Raw genomic sequence first — 19,770 nt, forward strand, 5'->3', positions numbered from 1 at the left:
ACAACATTGTTGTACCCCCTATTGCTGCTAACAACTTTGAGCTAAAGCCTTAGTTGATTTCTCCGGTGCAGTAAAATTGCCAGTTTTATGGACTCCTGCAGAAAGATCCAAACTTGTTTATTTCTAATTTCCTGTAGATCTGTGATTTTGTGAAGACTAATGGAGTCCATCCTGATGTCTACAAGCCACTTCTCTTCACATTTGCTGTATAGGACCAAACTAAACAGTGGCTTGATACTCAGTCCAAGAAGAGTTTGGACACTTGGGATAAGGTGGTCAATAGGTTTCTGACTAATTTCTTTCGACCTCAGAAGCTGATTAAGCTGAGGACAGATGTTCAGACATTTAGGCAGAGAGAGGATGAGTCTCTCTATGAAGCTTGGAAAAGGTACAAGTTGATGCTCAGGAAATGTCCTCCTGATATGTTCTCTAACTGGGTACATTTGCAGATATTCTATGATGGAGTCTCTGAAATCGCCAGGATGTCCCTAGATAATTCTACAGGAGGGTCATTCCATATGAAAAAGACCCCTGATGAAGCTATAAAGTTGATTGAGATGGTTTCTAACAATCAATATTTATACTCTTCTGAGAGGACATCCATGAAGAAAGGAGTCATGGAGCTGGATACCTTGGATGCTATTCTCGCCAAGAATGAGGCTATGTCTCAGCAAATCAATGCTATAACACAACACTTGAGTAGAATGTAAGTTTCAGCTGTCAGTGCTTAAGACACTTCCTATGACATGAGTGGTGACTTCCCTCAAGGTGAGCATTATGATTATGGCCAGTTTACTCCTAAACAGGTTAATTTCATGGGTAATTCCTCTAGACCCTCCAACAATGACCCTTTTTCTAAGACCTACAATCAAGGGTGGAGGAATCATCCTAACTTCGGGTAGAGAGACCAATCTTAGAGGCAATCGAACTTCAATAATTCTCAAGACAGTTTTAATCAAAATAATTTCAACAACCGTCAGTTTCAAGCCTCTCAGCTGCAGCAAGCACCCTCTCAGCCTCAAAATACTGCTGACTTGACCACTATAGTTGCAGAACTCTCCAAGAATACCCATAATTTTATGCAAGAAACTAAAGCTTCACTTAGAAATTTGGAGATCCAAGTGGGTCAGTTGAGCAAGCAAGTACTTGAAAGACCACCCAATACTCTTCCAAGTGACATAGTGTCTAATCCAAGAGAAGAGTGCAAGGCTATTACAGTGGTAAATGAATCGGCGACTGGAGAGGAAGTACAAATTGCTAAGGGATCTTGAGAAACAGAGGGTCCAGAAAAGATTGAGGATGACGTAGCACATCCCCCACTTAAGGCACCTGAGTACAAGCCAAAGATGCCATACCCTCATAAGCTCCAAAAGGAGACCAATGACAAGTAATTCTCACAGTTTTTGGAAGTTTTTAGAAAGTTACAAATCAATATTCCTTTTGTTGAGATTTTGGAGCAAATATCTCTCTATGTCAAGTTCATGAAAGGCTTACTCTCTAAGAAGAAGACCTTAAAGGGAGATGAAACAGTGGTTCTGACCAAGGAATGTAGTGCAATAATTCAGAGCAAATTGCCAAGGAAGATGCCAGACCCAAGAAGCTTTCAGATTTCATACACTATTGGGAGCATAATCTTTAACAAAGTCCTATGTGATCTTGGTGCAAGTATCAATTTAATGCTCTTGTGGATTCTCATGGAGGTGGAGCTTGTTATGGAGGCGCCCTTTGAGGGAGTGGGAGGAACAAGAATTAGCAGAAGTGTTGAGATTAATTTCAAAGGTGGAGATCCAGCTCTAAGAAGTGGATTCGCTCGTTTGGAACTTGGAAGTATGAAAAATCGGGTAACTTCTCGGTGAGCTCTTTCATAAATATTATTTATAAAAATAGATGTTTGGGTGTTGAAATAAATATGTATAGCTTTCCAAAAAATTTTTTTGGAGAGGTTTAGTACCGCCTAGAGTTGAACTTTTGGCTTGGTTTGTGGTGTTGGATAAATTAAAGACTAGAGAAAAATTTGGAAGGTTGGATATTTTTCAAAGGGAGGAATCAAAATGTGTGTTGTGTTGAGCGGAAGATGAAATGGTGTACCACCCTTTTTTCCGAAGCACACTTGTGTGGAAGGCGTGGGAAAAAATTCTAGGAAGATGGAGGCTAGGATGGGCATGGCCTAGGAATGCAAAAGAGTGCTTTGAGTCATGGATGGAGGTGAGGATTAGGAAGGATGGAGAGGCGTGGATGACAGCGGTTTTTGCGATGATTTGGTGTGTTTGTTGGGTAAGGAATGACAAGATCTTTGGGATAAAGGTAATAAATTCCAATAAGCTGCTGGAAGATGTGGTACTTTACACAAAGACATGGTTAAATGAATGTGAACAAAGGCGTTTGATTCACAATCAATGATGTAATTATTGATGCAATTTCTTTGTTTTTGCTTAGTATAGTCTTGGGTTATCTTACTTTGTGTTTGTATGATTGTTAGTAGTTTTGTATTTGAGTACTTTAGTCTGTCTCATCTCACGTCCCTGCTTAGGGAAGCTTCGTGGGTTTCAATTATCGAAAAAGATAGATTTGATCAAGGTTTTCAAGCAAGCTCATCATCAAATTCAAACTCTTCAACTGCTTCTGCTGCACTACCTTCATCTAATTTTCACAATCCTAGAACCTATTTTACCTTACCAGCCACACCTTCTGAAAATTCAAGGTTTTCAGACATTGGAGCATCTCACCGCATCACAAAGGATTAATCTAGTCTTTTATCTTCTTTTGATTTTAGGGTACAGAACAAGTGGTTTTAGGTAATGATAATTGTACACCTATTGCACATATTGGTCATTCTTGCTTAGTTTCTCTTGATAACAATAAAAGGTTCTTCTTAAAACAACTTTTGCATGCTCCAAACATATCTTACAACCTAATTAGTGTTTATCAAGTTATCATTGGGTGTATGCAATCAAGAGACATCCCAATTGCACCATTTTTAAATACAAAGCAAGATTAGTTTTCAAAGGATTTCATCAAAGAGAGGGTATTGACTATGATCAAATATTTAGTCCTGTGATTAAACCAACAACAATCAACATCATTATCACCATTGTCATATCAAAATCTTGGCCAATAAGACAATATGATTTCAATAGTGTATTTCTCAATAGCGAGCTTCAAGAAACTGTCTTTATGCAACAATTACTTTCTTTTCTTCAAGAAAAAGAATATTAGGTTTGCAAGCTTAATAAATCAATCAATGAGTTAAAGCAAGCTCCAAATACCTGGTTTACAAAGCTATCCTCAACTCTTTCTCATTTTGGTTTTAAAAGTACAAGGTCAAACCCCTTTCTTTTTATTTAAATTACACCAGAAGAACTATGTATGTCTTAGTGTATGTTGTTGATATTTTAGTGACTTGTAATGATGAAAATAAAATTGTTTATCTGATGAGTCAATTACATTCTCTGTTTGCTCTAAAAGATTTGGGAGAATTTAACTTTTTTTAGGCATCGTTAGAGATATAATCATTAATGTTGTCTTTTTTTTTATTAGTTTAAACTTTTGAGATGAGTAGTTTCATGATATGGTATCAGAGCTCTGTGTCCGAAAGGTCAAGAATTCGATCATTGGTGAACTCCAAAAGTGAAAAAAATAGCACAAGGCAAATAAAGAAAAAAAATGGCTCATGCAAAAATCAAACAAACTTAAAAGAGGCTCTTGTTTAAGGAGGAGTATTAGAGATATAACTATTAATGTTACCTTCTCCTATCAATTTAAGCTTTTAGGATGAGTGATTTTATTACAGACATTGAAGATTCAAAAATAGAATATAGTTCCTACATCTTATCTCAATCAAAATATATACGTGAACTATTAGTTAGAGCACATATGAATGATTCTCATCTAATGGCAGCACTTATGATGACCATTACAAAACTCTCAGCTCATGGAGGAGAGACATATGATAATCCAGCACATTATAGATCTATAGTAGGAGCATTACAATATGCTATCCTTACACGTTTGGATATGGCATATACTGTGAACAAGGTGTCATAGACTCATAGTATATGTATAATCTACTTGTAACACACTGAAAAAGTGTAAAACGCATCTTAGAATACTTGGCAGATACCAAGAATTAAGGAATTTTATTTCAAACGTGTTGATTTCAGATTGTTTGTCTTTGCAGATTTGGATTGGGGTATGGATATATATGATATGAGATCAACTATAGCCTTTTGTGTCTATCTAGGATCCATTATGGTCTCATGGACAAGTAGGAAGTAACATTTTGTTAGCAAATCCAGTGCTGAAGCTGAATTTAATTATAGTGACAATATTAATTAGTATTGTAATGCTTTACTGCTAAGTCAATCTTGCACAATAAAACCAAGCACTTTGATCTGAATTTCTATTCAGTAAGAAAATGAGTCAATCACAAGCAAGAAGCAACTTATTGTAGTTCACATTCCATCAATGGACCATGTATCAGATCTTCTTATTGAACCCCTATCTTACCAACTTTGAGAAATTCAAGATCAAATTCATGGCCTTGTTTGAAGGGGGTGTTGAGTACAAGACTAAGAATCGAAATCCGAAAACCCTCCATTCATCAATTTTGTTTGTAGCTACCTTTAGTTAGTGATAACAACTTTATATTAAGTTAGTTATGTATAGTTAGTCACTACTATAATTAGCTGAACTCTTTCTTTCTATCGTAACTAAGAATTCAAGTCATAATCAATGTTATTCTGATTTTCTCTTTGATAGCAGATTCACTTCTGCTTTCATTTTGCATATTACAACTCAATTTCTTTTCTTGATCTCTAGTACCTAACATCCTTCTTCACACTGATCTCTTATTGGATCTAAAGTAATTATATTAGTCTTTTTTATAATTTGAACTTGAGTAATTATTATATCATTATAATTCTTATTATTTTTGGTTTATACACTATTTTTTATCTACATAGTACATGCATGTCTATGCCATATGCTTGGGGATTAATGGAAACAATCATCTATCATTGTCGGATACTGTTTAATAACTAACTGGAAAATTCATTATAAAAGAACAGCAAGTACCCAATTACAAGGTTTCACTACTTTCTCAATACTGTAAATATTTTAGCTAACAAATTACATATTAAAATTATTATTAATATGATAAATATATGAGAAATTGTTAAATACGCTAAAAATTTAAACTTTGTATCACTTCCATTAAAAATTTCTTAATTTATAACATTAAAATATATCTTTAGAACATATATTAATTAAATCTTACCTTAAAATATAGATTATTGATTAGTTTGTGATTATATTAACTCACTATATGTATCCATCAAATGCTTCTCATCATTGCCTGAGAAGGCTTTTAAATAATTAATTAATTAATTTCCATTTTTCCTTAATTACTCCGTTATATGAAATTCAGTATGTATTTCACCTATTGCACAAAATTTTCATTTAAAAAGTTAGCATAAAATACAACCAAATTGAAGTAAGATTGGAATCAAATGAACAAATTTGGGTTTATACTTTATACACACACTAGGCAGTAGGCACACAGTGAATGAGGGTTGGCACTAGTAATAAAAATTCGGAACCTATCTCATAAAGCCCATATTTAACTTGAACGAGTCTTTTTTACTGTTGTGAGAAGTGAGTAATTAATCACTTGTTCAACTTGTAAACCTGTTCTCATTAATTTTAATCGCCTTACCGGTATGGATTGGAAAATACTTAAGACATTTTGTGATTTAAATCTCTATAGTGGTAGCTGAAATTCATAACTTTTATTATTTGTCTTTCAAATTCAAAATTTATTATATTGGTCTTTGAGATCCAACTCCAGGTATTATATTGGTCCTTAAATCCTTTTCAACATTGAATCAGCGAACAAAATACTAAGCTGGTTCTAACTTGCCATGCTGGACATATGACTAAATGACGTCTTTTTGTTTTAGTATTTAAACAAGCAGAAACGAGGTTGTTTTGGAGAATAAGGGGAGATAAAATAGTTTGCACATCATATAAACTCTTTTCGTCTTCTCATTTTTCCTTTGTTTAAGCACAAAAATGAAACGACGTCGTTTATCCTTATGTCCAGTGTGGCAAATTATACCATACTCAGCACTCTGTTCACCGACTCAGCATCGAAAAGGGTCCGGTATTAATGGATAGTTTAGATAAATATAGAAATATCATATCAGATATTTCTATATTTCTATAATTAATTATAGATGCAGTACTCTCTGAGCACTCTCTTATATATTCATTATTAGAATAGGATATTATGCATTCTAATTTAGAAAAGATATTTGTCTTCAATTAGGATTGTAAATTATGATTTTTAGTATAGAAAAGATTTGATATAGTTTTATATGGAAAGATGTATATATATGTGCTCATAACAAAGGAATAAATAAGTTGAAACAACTTATTTTCTACATGGTATCAGAGCCAATAGTCAAGCTCTCATACTGACAAACACAGAAAGAATCTAGGCTACATAACCATGGCAGCAGAACTAGAAAAGGACGGTAGAAACAAACCAGAGACCTCACAAAGAGGAGCTAAGAAAACTTACTCACCATATGACCTTAATGCGAGTGACAACCCAGTACAGCTACATGGAAAAAATTATGAGAAATAGGATAGAGCTGTGAAAATATCGCTTTGGGCTCGGAGAAAATGGAAATTCATAGATGGAACTCTCACGGAATCAGAAAAATATGCACCTGATCTTGAGGATTTTAAACACGATCTGACCAAGCCTATGGTCAACCGTTGCGTGTGTTGAGAACGCGCAAACACTGTGGGAAGATATCAAAGAACAGTTTTTCGCTGTGAACGGCCCCCGAATACAACAACTGAAGTCAGACATGACGAGATGCAAGCAGAAAAGGATGGCCATGATAGTGTATTATGAAAAATTGAAGGTACGGTGGGATGAATTAGCATAGTGCGAGCAAAGGGAAGAAGACAGCGTCCACCAATTTCTGATGGGCCTAGATGATGCGATCTATGGCACGATGCGGTCAAATATCCTGACAACAGATCCTTTGCCATTGTTGAATCATGTTTACACAATGCTAGTCCAAGAGGAGAGAGTGAAAACGATGGTTGTGGGACTCGCGATGCAAGCAGACAACAAGATGAAAGGACGAGGAGATCATAGAGAGAAATCAACAATATACTCTAACTGTAGCAAAAGTGGGCATGATGTCAAAGGATGCTTTCAGATTGTGGGATATCTAGAATGGTGATGCAATCGACCAAGGAATGAAGGAAGAAGTAGTGGCAAAGGTTTCGGACGACAAGGCATACGTATTCGAAGAATTCCAACACGTGTAAATGTGGTACACACTGATGGAAGTGGTAGCCATGCTGACAACATAGAAGATAAGAAACGTGAGATATTAGGATTGACTAATAAGCAATGAAAAGTATTGGTAGCTATGATCAACAAACAAAAACCAAATAAATTTGAGAAAATGACTAGTAAGAGAATTTTTATTTATGGATCATTAATAGTGGATTTCCAACCACATGACTGGATGCTTGAAAAATTTATATGAAAAGAAAACTATATGCGGGTGTCCAATGAGTTTACCGAATGGTGAGCAGGTGATAGCTTGCAAGCAAGAAACAGTGATCCTTGAAGGAGGACTTGAATTGGTACCCAAATTGAAATACAACTTACTCTCAATTTCTCAATTAACAAATGAAGAATATTGTCTAGTACAATTCACTGATAAATTTTGTGTCATACATGACTGCACTTTGAGGATGTTGAATGGAGTGGGTGAATGAAAGGATGGGTTCTATTGGTATCATGGGGCACACAAGATTTAAGCTTGTCATGTCAGAACAGAGAATCAACTAGCACTTTAACATAAAAGACTAGGACATAGGGATGACAATAGGAAGGGTAGGGTAGAGTTTAAACCCAACCCTAACCCTACCCGCAGGTTGAGAAATACTCAACTCTAACCCTATCCGCGCTCAACCTGCGGGTATCCGACCTACCTGCAGGTTAACATAAAAATACAATATTAATCTAAAAAGCGTGTAAATTAAAAATTCAATACAAACATTCAAACAACACAAATTATCCCACAAAAAACACAATTATCCCATACACAACATAACCATCAAATATTTAATTACACATAGAAGTCTTTGCTTAAATAAATAACACGAACATAAATAAAATCATTTAATTCCATGTCTCCATGAGCATTTCATTTGTTGCAACAACATCATCACTAGTCTATGACTTCAGATACATCATCATCATCATTATCATCATCATCTGCAATTTGATAATCATATTTTCTACCTAAAAATCAAAGATAATAAATTTATTTATTAATCAATTTACGTATAAATTTAACATTACCATAAACAAATAGAAAAATTAAATCATAAATAACCTCTTTGACGATATGCTGCCAACAACCAATTTTGATTACACATAATAATTTCCATGGTATCTTGCCAATAAACTCCTCTTTCTAATTTCTTAATGTTTAAATAAATTTTTTAGAGAAATAAAAATTTATATGTATATAAAAGAAACAGCATAAAGCCATAAACTCAAATTAAAATTTGCATATGTACTTAGGCTAGGTCAAATAATAATCAAATTAGATAATAACTAATCTAATATGCATATGTACTTAAACAAATTTCTGTTTTCAAGGCAGATAAACATACCTTCAAGCAAAGCGAGCACGGAGAGCAGGCACTGAACAGAGAAATGAAGCACAGGATAGGATGTAGCAGAGCCGGTGACACGACGCGGGCAAACTGAACGGAGGAATGAAGCACGCGAGCAAGTTGGCGATGCGGGTAGGGTGCAGCAAAGACGGCAACGTGAGTTGAGGTATATGCGGGTAAGACTAGGGGTGACAAACGGGTCGAAACCCACTAGGATGGTCCGCGTAACCCGCACCTTAAAAGCCCGCCTAACCTGTATCGCCTAATCCATGGGCTTTGGCGGGGCGGGGCGGGCTTCCCTGATGGGCCAGGCATTTTTTTTGACAAGGCCGTTTTCTTACAAATTTCTATGATATTGATCTTCAAGATGATGAAGATGATAATTGAAAATGTTTTAAGTTATATTTTGGATTATGTTTTATGTTTGATTGATTATAAACTTGAAGATGTTTAATTATATATTTTGGACAATGTTTGTTTTGCTTTGGACAATGTTGATTTTATTATTTTGTTTTAAAAAATTTGGTTTATGATTATGTTTATTACATATTTATAATATAAAGACGTTAATGTTTATGAATTTAGAAATTATAAATTTATTGAAATGGTTGTGAAATTATATATATTGTTTAATATTTAATAGTTTATATAAAAAAAGATATTGGCGGGGCGGGGCAGGCCAACCCTCCAGATGGCGGGCTTTTGGTGGGGCGGGGCGGGCTTCCCCGTTTGCCACCACTAGCGCCGACGATGGGAGTAGAGTAGACGTGGGCAGAATGCAACAGCGCTAGGGTACAGAGATATTGAGATTTGAGAGAAGAGGATTAGGCAATTATGGTTCATTGTGTTCTTAGGGCTGGGGGCTATGAAATATGATTTGCAATATGAGAGGACTGAGGCCAAGTAGAGTTGTTAATGTTGTATTTATATCTCATTGAATGAGAGATGAGTTTTATATAAATAAAAGTTTTTAATATTACAAATTAATAAACTTAGTTCAGTGGCTAAGGATCTTTTGCACAGGCTAAGGATCGGGTAGGGTTGAGACTCAACCCGCACCCTACCCGACCGGGTTGGGTCAGATTGGATATCCGCAGGTAGGGTTTATGCTGCCAAGCCTACTAGGACATCCATCATTTAAAATTGTGCAAATACTCCCTAATGTAAGTGAGAAATATACAAGTGATGAGATGAATAGAATTTGTGAAATTTGTGAAAATCCAAATAAACAAGAGATAAGTTTTTTTTAAATGAATATCAAACTTTGATTATTTTTTATTTAATCCATTGTGACTTGTGGGGACCCTATAGAACTCCCTCCTCGTGTGCTGCTTCATATTTCTTAACTATTATGGATGATTACTCACAGGCAGTTTGGATAAATTTGTTAAAAGAAAAGGTTGAGGTATCAATCACATTGAAAAAAAATTTCACCTTGGTTGAATGACAATACAACAAGTATGTTAAAATGGTACGATCTGATAATGGAAAGGAACTTATGTGTTTAAAATAATACTTTATACAATAAGGCATTGTTCACCAAATGTACACCGCAACAAAATAGACGAATGGAACACAAATATTGGCATATTCTAAATGTTGCTAGATCATTACCCTTTTAAGGCAATCTTCCTATTTAATTTCAGGAAGAATATTTCTTAACTACTGGTTATTTAATTAATCTTATGCCATTATCAATACTAAAAGGAAAGTCTCTGTATGAAGTCATCCATGGAAAAACTCCAAGTTATGAGTATTTGCAGATTTTTGGCTCTTTGTATTATGTTCACCATCAAAATAGCCAAAGGGACAAATTTGACGGCCATAGCTGAAAATGTGTGTTTGTCGGGTATTCATTTGGACAAAAAGATGAAAACTATTTGATATGGAAAAAGAATTTTTTTTGTGTCTCTCATGATGTCCATTTTATTTAAAATATGTTTCCTTTTAAAGAAGCTCAGGCTTTGGAACCAAGGATCGAAGATATTGGACCTCCTGTGATAGAAACAATTATTGAAGAAGAGACATAATGGGCCAAGTTCAGCACCTATATTTGGGCCCAGTACTCCACACTTGAATGAATGTGTTGGGGACTGCCTCGTTGCAGCACCTATTGACAACACAAGGGAGGCATGAGCTCGATGAAGAAATTGAAGAGTACGTTGTTGATGCCTCGAAACCAAGTGTAGAAGAAACAACGCCGACTTTTGATCTACCACAAGTCACCATGGAAGTTCCACTTGGTTGGGGTCACCGCGTGAAACACCCTCAGTCAGGTTGCGCGACTTTGTCTCTGCTGCCACGATACAAATGAGCCTTACCGACTAACTTTCCTCTCAATCAAAATTCTCAGGTGTGTCTTATCCTATACAGAAATTTATGAATTACGATTCTTTTTCCAAACAATACCACAGTTTTCTTGCTTCTCTCCAAATAGAATAGAAGTCCTTATTTTTCTCTTAAGTAGTCAGAGATGAGCGTTGGTGAGAAGCTATATCCCAAGAAATTCGTGCACTTCAATTCAATGATACTTGGAAGCTCACAACTCTTTTCCCAGGAAAGAAAGTACATAGATGTAAGTAGGTTTATAAAATTAAATACAATTATGATGTGACAATCGAGAGGTTCAAAGCAAGACTGGTCATTTTAGGAAATAATCAAGTGAAAGACTTGGATTATAATGAATTTTTTTTCCGATGGTAAAGATGGTAATAATTCGCACAACACTCGCAGTGGCAACAGCCCAGGATTGGGAATATCACCAAATGGATGTCCACAATTCATTTCTTTATGGAGAACTTGATGAGGATATTTATATGAAGCTTTCCCCTGATTTGCAAGTGACTCAACAAGGACTGGTCTGTAAATTTTAGAAGTCAATCTACAGACTGCGGTAGGCTCCACATTGCTAATTTGCAAAATTCTCATCTGCCTTTCTTTTATATGACTTAGCAATCCCCGAAGGACCATTCCTGGTTTTTTTGGTGTATGTTGATGACCTTGTAATTGCAGGAAATAATGGTGTCGTAATTCAATATTTCAAAGAGTATTTGCACAAATGTTTTCACATGAAAGATTTAGGCCAATTGAAGTACTTTTTTGGAGCTGAGGTTGCTAAATCTCCTAGTAGAATCTTCCTGCAAGAGAAAATATATTTTGGATATAATCATCGAAACATGACTTCTAGGAGGATCATCGATTGGGGTCAGCTACAGGTCCTCTCTTATCCGACCCTAGAACCTATCGTTGGCTTGTTGGAAGACTAATTTATTTACTCGGCCTGATCTATCCTATAGTATTCACGTATTATCCCAGTTCATGCTGAGGCTAAATATCGTTCAATGACTCAAATAACAAAAGAATTGAAATGGATTACAGATATACTCTCCTCTCTCTATACGTGCTTCATCATGTCCCCATTCATCTCTATAATTAGTTATAGATACAGTATGCGCTGAGTACTCTCTTATATATTTATTATTAAAATAGGATATTATGCATTTTTATTTAGGAAAGATATTTGTCTCCAATTAGGATCGTAAATTATGCTTTCTAGTATAGAAAAGATTTGATATAGTTTTATATTGAAATATATATATATATATATATATGCGCCCGCGCACGCCCATAACAAAGGAATAAACAGGTTGAAACAACTTATTTTTTATATCTGAGACCAATATGGTGCCCGAAACTAGATCTTGAGAATTAGTATAATGAATATTGGATCTAGGGATGGCAAATGAGCCAAAAACCCGCTGGGCTAGCTCGCGTAACTCGCTAGAAAAGGCGGGTCGAGCTAGAAATTTGAGACTGCCATAATAAAAAAGTCTGTCTAACCTGCACCGCCTAATCCATGGATTTTGGTAGGGCGGGGTGGGCTTACCGCTAGATTTTTTACTTTAAGATGATAATTGAATTTGGAATGTTACTATTGGGCTTGTATTTAGAATATTTGTTTGTTTTACTTTAAGTTATAATTTAGACTATATTTGATTGATTAGAGACTTAGACAATGTTGAATTATATATTTTACAAATGTTTGTTTTGCTTTGGAAGATGTTGGTTTTATTATTTTATTTTAAAAAATTTGGTTGATGATTATATTTATTAAATATTTAGAATTATAAAGACTTTAGTGTTTGTGAATTTAAAATTATAAGTTTATTGAAGTGTTTGTGAAATTATATATTTTGTAATATTTAATAATTTAATAATTTTTTCATAAAAAAAAGAATTGGTGGCCTTAGCCTGCTAACCCGCTAACCCGCTAACTCGCTAACCCGCCAATCCGCCGTTAGGCGGGGCGGAGTAGAAATTTGGAGGCAGGGCGGGCAGGCTAACCCGCTAAATGTGGGGCTTTTGGTGGGACAGGACAGACATGCCCGTTTTCCACCCGTAATTGGATCTGAGAGACTAAAATAGTGAAAGTTGTGAATCTGAAGGACCACTTTGGAGATTTAGTCACATTTTGTTGATAAAGAAAATTTTTTTTCAACCGATTGCTTAAAAAATTTAAATTATTTTAAAAATATCATTAATACAAAAATAAAAAATTATATTGATACTTTTTTTTACAGACATTAATATATTGAGTGATTTTCGTCATTTCATTAAGAATAAAACTGTAAAGCTAGAGTACTAAAACGGACAAAGTGAATGAACTAGGTTGTTATAAATGATATTAGACCAATGTCCAAATAAATATTGTTGAAAAATTATTTAATTTTCTAATGTGTTTGTGAGTAATGTATATATTAATTATAATCACAAATTATGTTATTTCAAATTAAATAACTTATATAACGGTGATTTCATTTATTGTTATAAATACTAAATTGAATAAGTCATAATTACTTTTGATTTGGAATTAAATGTGAATAAAACCAATACACTTTCACACTATGATATATATTTTTAGTGATTTAATATGGATGATTTGGATTAATAAAAATTATTTATTCTAACAAGTAGTATCAGAGTCGTCTATAATTTAGTCATCGAAAATATTCAGTTTTATTATTCTTTTGAATCGAAATATGTATATGACGTTGTTTACAGTAAAAATTATTTATGTTGCACACATATATTGAGTTTTTTTTATATATTATACTGGATCAAAATATTCAGCTTTACACGTTATATTGTGACTCACATATTAATGAAATTGAAAGAGTATCTAAAGAGTACACAAAGAGTAAGCAAAGATAAAGAATGTTATAAAAATTACAAAGATAAAGTTGAAGTATATTATTGTAACCATATATATTTGGCATTTGATTTATATAATAAATAATAGATGTTTTATTCTAAAATATTAATAAAATATTATTAAATTATGATTGTCTCAGATTTAGTTGTGTGCTATTAATTTGGTATAAAATTATTTAAATTATTTTGGTAGGATATAAGGATTATTATTTTTTTTAAAGATAAAAATATATTTCATTAAATTTGATAAATGAAATACAGGGTCCATGCCAGGACAAAAAACAATGAATGATGGGGATCTCCCAAATAAACCACACTTAGAAAGAAATCTAACATTGAAAAATAGAAAAGAAAATTGTAAGAAGTGAAACTAAATGAGAAGCTACATGGAGGCGTTGAATCTCTCGAAGGAATTTATTAGAAGCATCGAGAATAGAAGTTGGGGCGGTGTTGGTTCCTTCAAAGACAAAGAGATTCCTAGCTTTCCAACAGTTTCAACATAGAATAGCAAGCAATTGTTGGTTTTGATTGTCACCACCCATTGAACAAATTTGCTCCGTTGTGGTGTTCCACCAAGACCAAAATTCAGTAACTGGATGGGTGGGGAGGCATAAACTCAGAGAACTATTGGACCAAGCATCTCTTATAGCTGGAAATTGCATAAGATAGTGAGGGATTGTTTCGTCCTCTTCTTGGAAACGGGGACACAGTGCTGGTGTTGCAGAAAATCTCCGGTGAATCTGGGCTAGAACTGGGAGCCGACCATGGAGGCACTTCCAAATAAACAGTTTGATTTGTGAGGGAGCTTCATCTTCCAAAGGTTGATCCAGGGGGCTTTTTGCTGCATATGAGTTGGACAGACTTCAAGCGGAGGGTGTAAGAATAGGTACGCCACTCTATAGCTTGATATTATATCATACTTCTTTTGTTTGTTCAGTGTCCATTGGAGTGTGTCATTTCCACCTTCAATTTTCAAAGATAGAATTCTTGTTAAAATATCACTTGGAAAGATCTCTGTAATTAACGGCTGATTCCAAATTCTTTCTTCAATAATCAGGTCTTTTACTCTGGGAGCAACAATGGCCAAGTGTTGAACATTTATTGGCATAGTGAATGGATATGGGGAGGCAGCCATGGGTCATCAAACGTACGAATGTTTATACTATTACCTATTCTCCAGGTAAGTCCCTTTTCCACCACATTTCTACCTTGCAAAACACTTCTCCATCCACAAGAAGGGAGTATTCCAGGTTCTGCATTTAAAATATTTCTTTTTCTGAAATATTTACCTCTGTAAATTCTGTCCAATAGAGAATTAGAATGTGTTGCTTTTCTCCAATACTTTTGCCTAATAGAGCAAGGTTTTGAGCCTTAAGGTCGTTAAAACCAAGACCTCCTTCCTTTCTTGGACGGGTCATAGTGTCCCAGCTGATCCAGGCCAGTCGCCTTTCATTTCCTTTTTGACCCCACCAGAACTGAGTCAGTAAGGAGTGAATATCAGAGATTAGATTGTCTAGTAATTGATGAGTGGATAATTTATACGCTTTTTGGCATTGTTTTTAGTATATTTTTAGTATGATTTAATTAGTTTTTATTATATTTTTATTAGTTTTTAATTAAAAATCATATTTCTGGACTTTACTATGAGTTTGTGTATTTTTTTGTGATTTCAGGTATTTTCTGGCTGAAATTGAGGGGCCTGAGTAAAAATCAGATTCAGAGGCTAACAAAGGACTGCAGATGCTGTTGGATTCTGACCTCCCTGCACTCGAAATAGATTTTCTAGAGCTACAGAACTCCAAATGGTGCTCTCTCAATTGCGTTGGAAAGTAGACATCCAGGGCTTTCCAGAAATATATAATAGTCCATACTTTGCCCGAGTTTAGATGACACAAACTGGCGTTCAACGCCAGCTCCCTGCTCTATTCTAGAGTCAAACGCCAGAAACAGGTTGCAAAGTGGAGTTAAACGCCAGAAACAGGTTACAAACTGGTGTTCAACTCCAAGGAAGACCTCTACACATGAAAGCTTCAATGCTCAGCCCAAGCACACACCAAGTGGGCCCCGGAAGTGGATTTCTGCACTATTTACTAATTTCTGTAAACCTAGTAACTAGTCTGATATAAATATAACCTTATACTATTGTATTAGACATCTTATGATCTTATGATCTTTAGTTCATTTTCGGATCCTTTGATCACGTTTAGGAGGGCTGGCCTCTCGGCCATGCCTAGACCTTGTTCTTATGTATTTTCAACGGTAGAGTTTCTACACACCATAGATTAAGGTGTGGAGCTCTGCTGTTCCTCATGAATTAATACAAAGTACTATTGTTTTTCTATTCAATTCAAGCTTATTCCTATTCTAAGATATTCATTCGCACCTCAATATGAATGTGATGATCGTGACACTCATCATCATTCCCTATGAACACGTGCTTAACAACCACTTCCGTTCTACCTTAGATTGAATGAGTATCTATAAGATTCCTTAATCAGAGTCTTCGTGGTATAAGTTAGAACCCATGGACGGCCATTCGTGAGATCCGGAAAGTCTAAACCTTGTCTGTGGTATTCCGAGTAGGATCTGGGAAGGAATGGCTGTGACGAGCTTCAAACTCGCGAGGGCTGGGCGTAGTGACAGACGCAAAAGGATAGTAAATCCTATTCCAGTATGACCGAGAACCGACAGATGATTAGCCATGCAGTGACAGCGCATTGGACCATTTTCACTGAGAGGACAGGATGTAGCCATTGACAACGGTGATGCCTAACATACAGCTTGCCATAGAAATGAGTATGAATGATTGGATGAAGACAACAGGAAAGCAGAGGTTCAGGAGGAACGAAAGCATCTCTATATGCTTATCTGAAATTCTCACCAATGAATTACATAAGTACCTCTATCTTTATTTTACGTTTTATTTATCTTTTAATTATAAAATCTCCATAACCATTTGAATCCGCCTGACTGAGATTTGCAAGGTGACCATAGCTTGCTTCAAGCCGACAATCTCCGTGGGATCGACCCTTACTCACGTAAGGTTTATTACTTGGACGACCCAGTGCACTTGCTGGTTAGTTATGCAAAGTTGTGATAAAGAGTTGAGATTACAATTGTGTGTACCAAGTTGTTGGAGCCATTGATGATCACGATTTCGTGCACCAAGTTTTTGGCGCCGTTGCCGGGGATTGTTCGAGTTTGGACAACTAATGGTTCATCTTGTTGCTCAGATTAGGTAAGTCTATTTTAATTTTAAGTTTTTGTTTTCATTATTTTTTTTATTTTCGAAAAAAAACCAAATTTTTTTTTTATAAAATCATAAAATCAAGAATATTTTTGTGTTTCTTGTTTGAGTCTTGAGTCAAATTTTAAGTTTGGTGTCAATTGCATGTTCATCTCTTTCTTTTATTTTCGAAAATTCATGCATTGAATTCTTCATGATCTTCAAGTTGTTCTTGATGAATTTCTTTGTTTGATCTTTGCATTTTTATGTTTTGTGTCTTTTCTTGTTTCTCATATGCATTCTTGCATTCATAGTGTTTAAAAATTAAAAATTTCTAAGTTTGGTGTCTTGCATGTTTTCTTTTCTTGAAAATTTTTCAAAAATAAGTTCTTGATGTTCATCATGACATTCAAAGTGTTCTTGGTGTTCATCTTGACATTCATAGTGTTCTTGCATGCATCATCTGTTTTGATCCAAAATTCTCATGCATTGAGTCTTTTTGATGTTTTTCTCTCTCATCATTAAAAATTCAAAAATAAAAAAATATCTTTCTCTTATTTCACTCATAAATTTTGAAAACTTGAGTTGACTTTTTCAAAACTTTTCAAAATTTAGTTGTTTCTTATGAGTCAAGTCAAATTTTCAATTTAAAAATCCTATCTTTTTCAAATCTTTTTCAAAAATCAAACTTTTTTTTTCATTTGTCTTTCATATTTTCGAAAATTTCAATTTAATTTTCAAAATCTTTTTTTTATTTTTATTTCATATTTTCGAATTCAATGCTAACAATCAATGTGATTGATTCAAAAATATTAAGTTTGTTACTTGCCTAATAAGAAAGGTTCAATCTTTAAATTTTAAAATCATATCTTTTGTTTCTTGTTAGTCAAGTAATCAACTTTAAATTTCAAAATCAAATCTTTTTAAATTCTTTTTCAAAATAAATTTCAATCACATCTTTTTCAAAATTTGATTTCAAAATCTTTTTCTAATTTCTTATCTTTTCAAATTTAATTTTCAAATATTCTTAATATCTTTTTAATCATATCTTTTCAATCATATCTTTACAATCATATCTTTTTTCAAAAATCAAATCTTTTCAAATTATTTACTAATCATATCTTTTTAATTCATATTTTTTTCAAATCACATCTTTTTAAAATTCTAATTTCAAAATCACTTTCTAACTTCTTACCTTTTAAAATTTATTTCTTATCTTTTTCAAAACCACCTAACCACTTTTTCACTCTTAATTTTCGAAAATTACCTTCCCCTTTTTCAAAATATTTTTAATTAACTAATTGTTTTAAATTTTCAATTTAATTTTATTTTTCTTCTTAGTTTTCGAATTTTAACTAATAAATAAAATAAAAACAAAAATATTTTTCTTTTCTTTTTAATTATTTTTGAATTTTTCTTCTCCTTCGTCTATTCTTCTCTTCTTTTACTCACATAAGGAATCTCTATACTGTGACATAGAGGATTCTATATTTTCTTTTGTATTCTCTTCTTTTTCATATGAGCAGGAACAAGGATAAGAACATTCTTGTTGAAGCCGATCCTGAACTTGAAAGGACTCTGAAGAGGAAGCTAAGGGAAGCTAAAGCTCAACTCTCTGGAGAAAATCTGACAGAAATTTTCGAAAAGGAAGGAGACATGGCCGAAAATAATAACAATGCAAGGAAGATACTTGGTGACTTTACTGCACCAAATTCCAATTTACATGGAAGAAGCATCTCCATCCCTACCATTGGAGCAAATAATTTTGAGCTTAAACCTCAACTAGTTTCTCTGATGCAACAAAACTGCAAGTTTCATGGACTTCCATCTGAAGATCCTTTTCAGTTCTTAACTGAATTCTTGCAGATCTGTGATACTGTTAAGACCAATGGGGTTGATCCCGAGGTCTACAGGCTCATGCTTTTCCCGTTTGCTGTAAGAGACAGAGCTAGAATTTGGTTGAACTCTCAACCTAAAGATAGTCTGAACTCTTGGGATAAGCTGGTCACGGCTTTCTTAGCCAAGTTCTTTCCTCCTCAAAAGCTTAGTAAGCTTAGAGTGGATGTTCAAACCTTCAGACAGAAAGAAGGTGAATCCCTCTATGAAGCTTGGGAGAGATATAAGCAACTAACCAAAAAGTGTCAATCTGACATGCTTTTAGAATGGACCATCCTAGATATATTCTATGATGGTCTGTCTGAGCTATCAAAGATGTCATTGGACCATTCTGCAGGTGGATCCATTCACCTAAAGAAAACGCCTGCAGAAGCTCAAGAACTCATTGACATGGTTGCTAACAACCAGTTTATGTACACTTCTGAAAGGAATCCTGTTGATGACAAGTCATCTTAGCCTAGTTTCACTAGCCTTTTTCTTTTATTTCAATTGATTTTATGCACTTTCTTGAGCCATAAGTAAGCCAATTGGGTAGAATTTCATGTTTCCTTTGATTCAATCAACCATGGATAAATTAATGCATTTTCATGAGATTTTGTGCTATAATTGTCATATATTATGAAAGAGACACAATCTCATGATTTGGAGCATAGCTTTGATGTTTTTGATTGATTGATGATAGGTGAAAAGAGCTTTGAAGAAGGTTGAAGAAAGAAGGAATG

This window comes from Arachis hypogaea, chromosome 18 (assembly GCF_003086295.3).
Source record: "Arachis hypogaea cultivar Tifrunner chromosome 18, arahy.Tifrunner.gnm2.J5K5, whole genome shotgun sequence".
Lineage (NCBI taxonomy): Eukaryota > Viridiplantae > Streptophyta > Magnoliopsida > Fabales > Fabaceae > Arachis > Arachis hypogaea.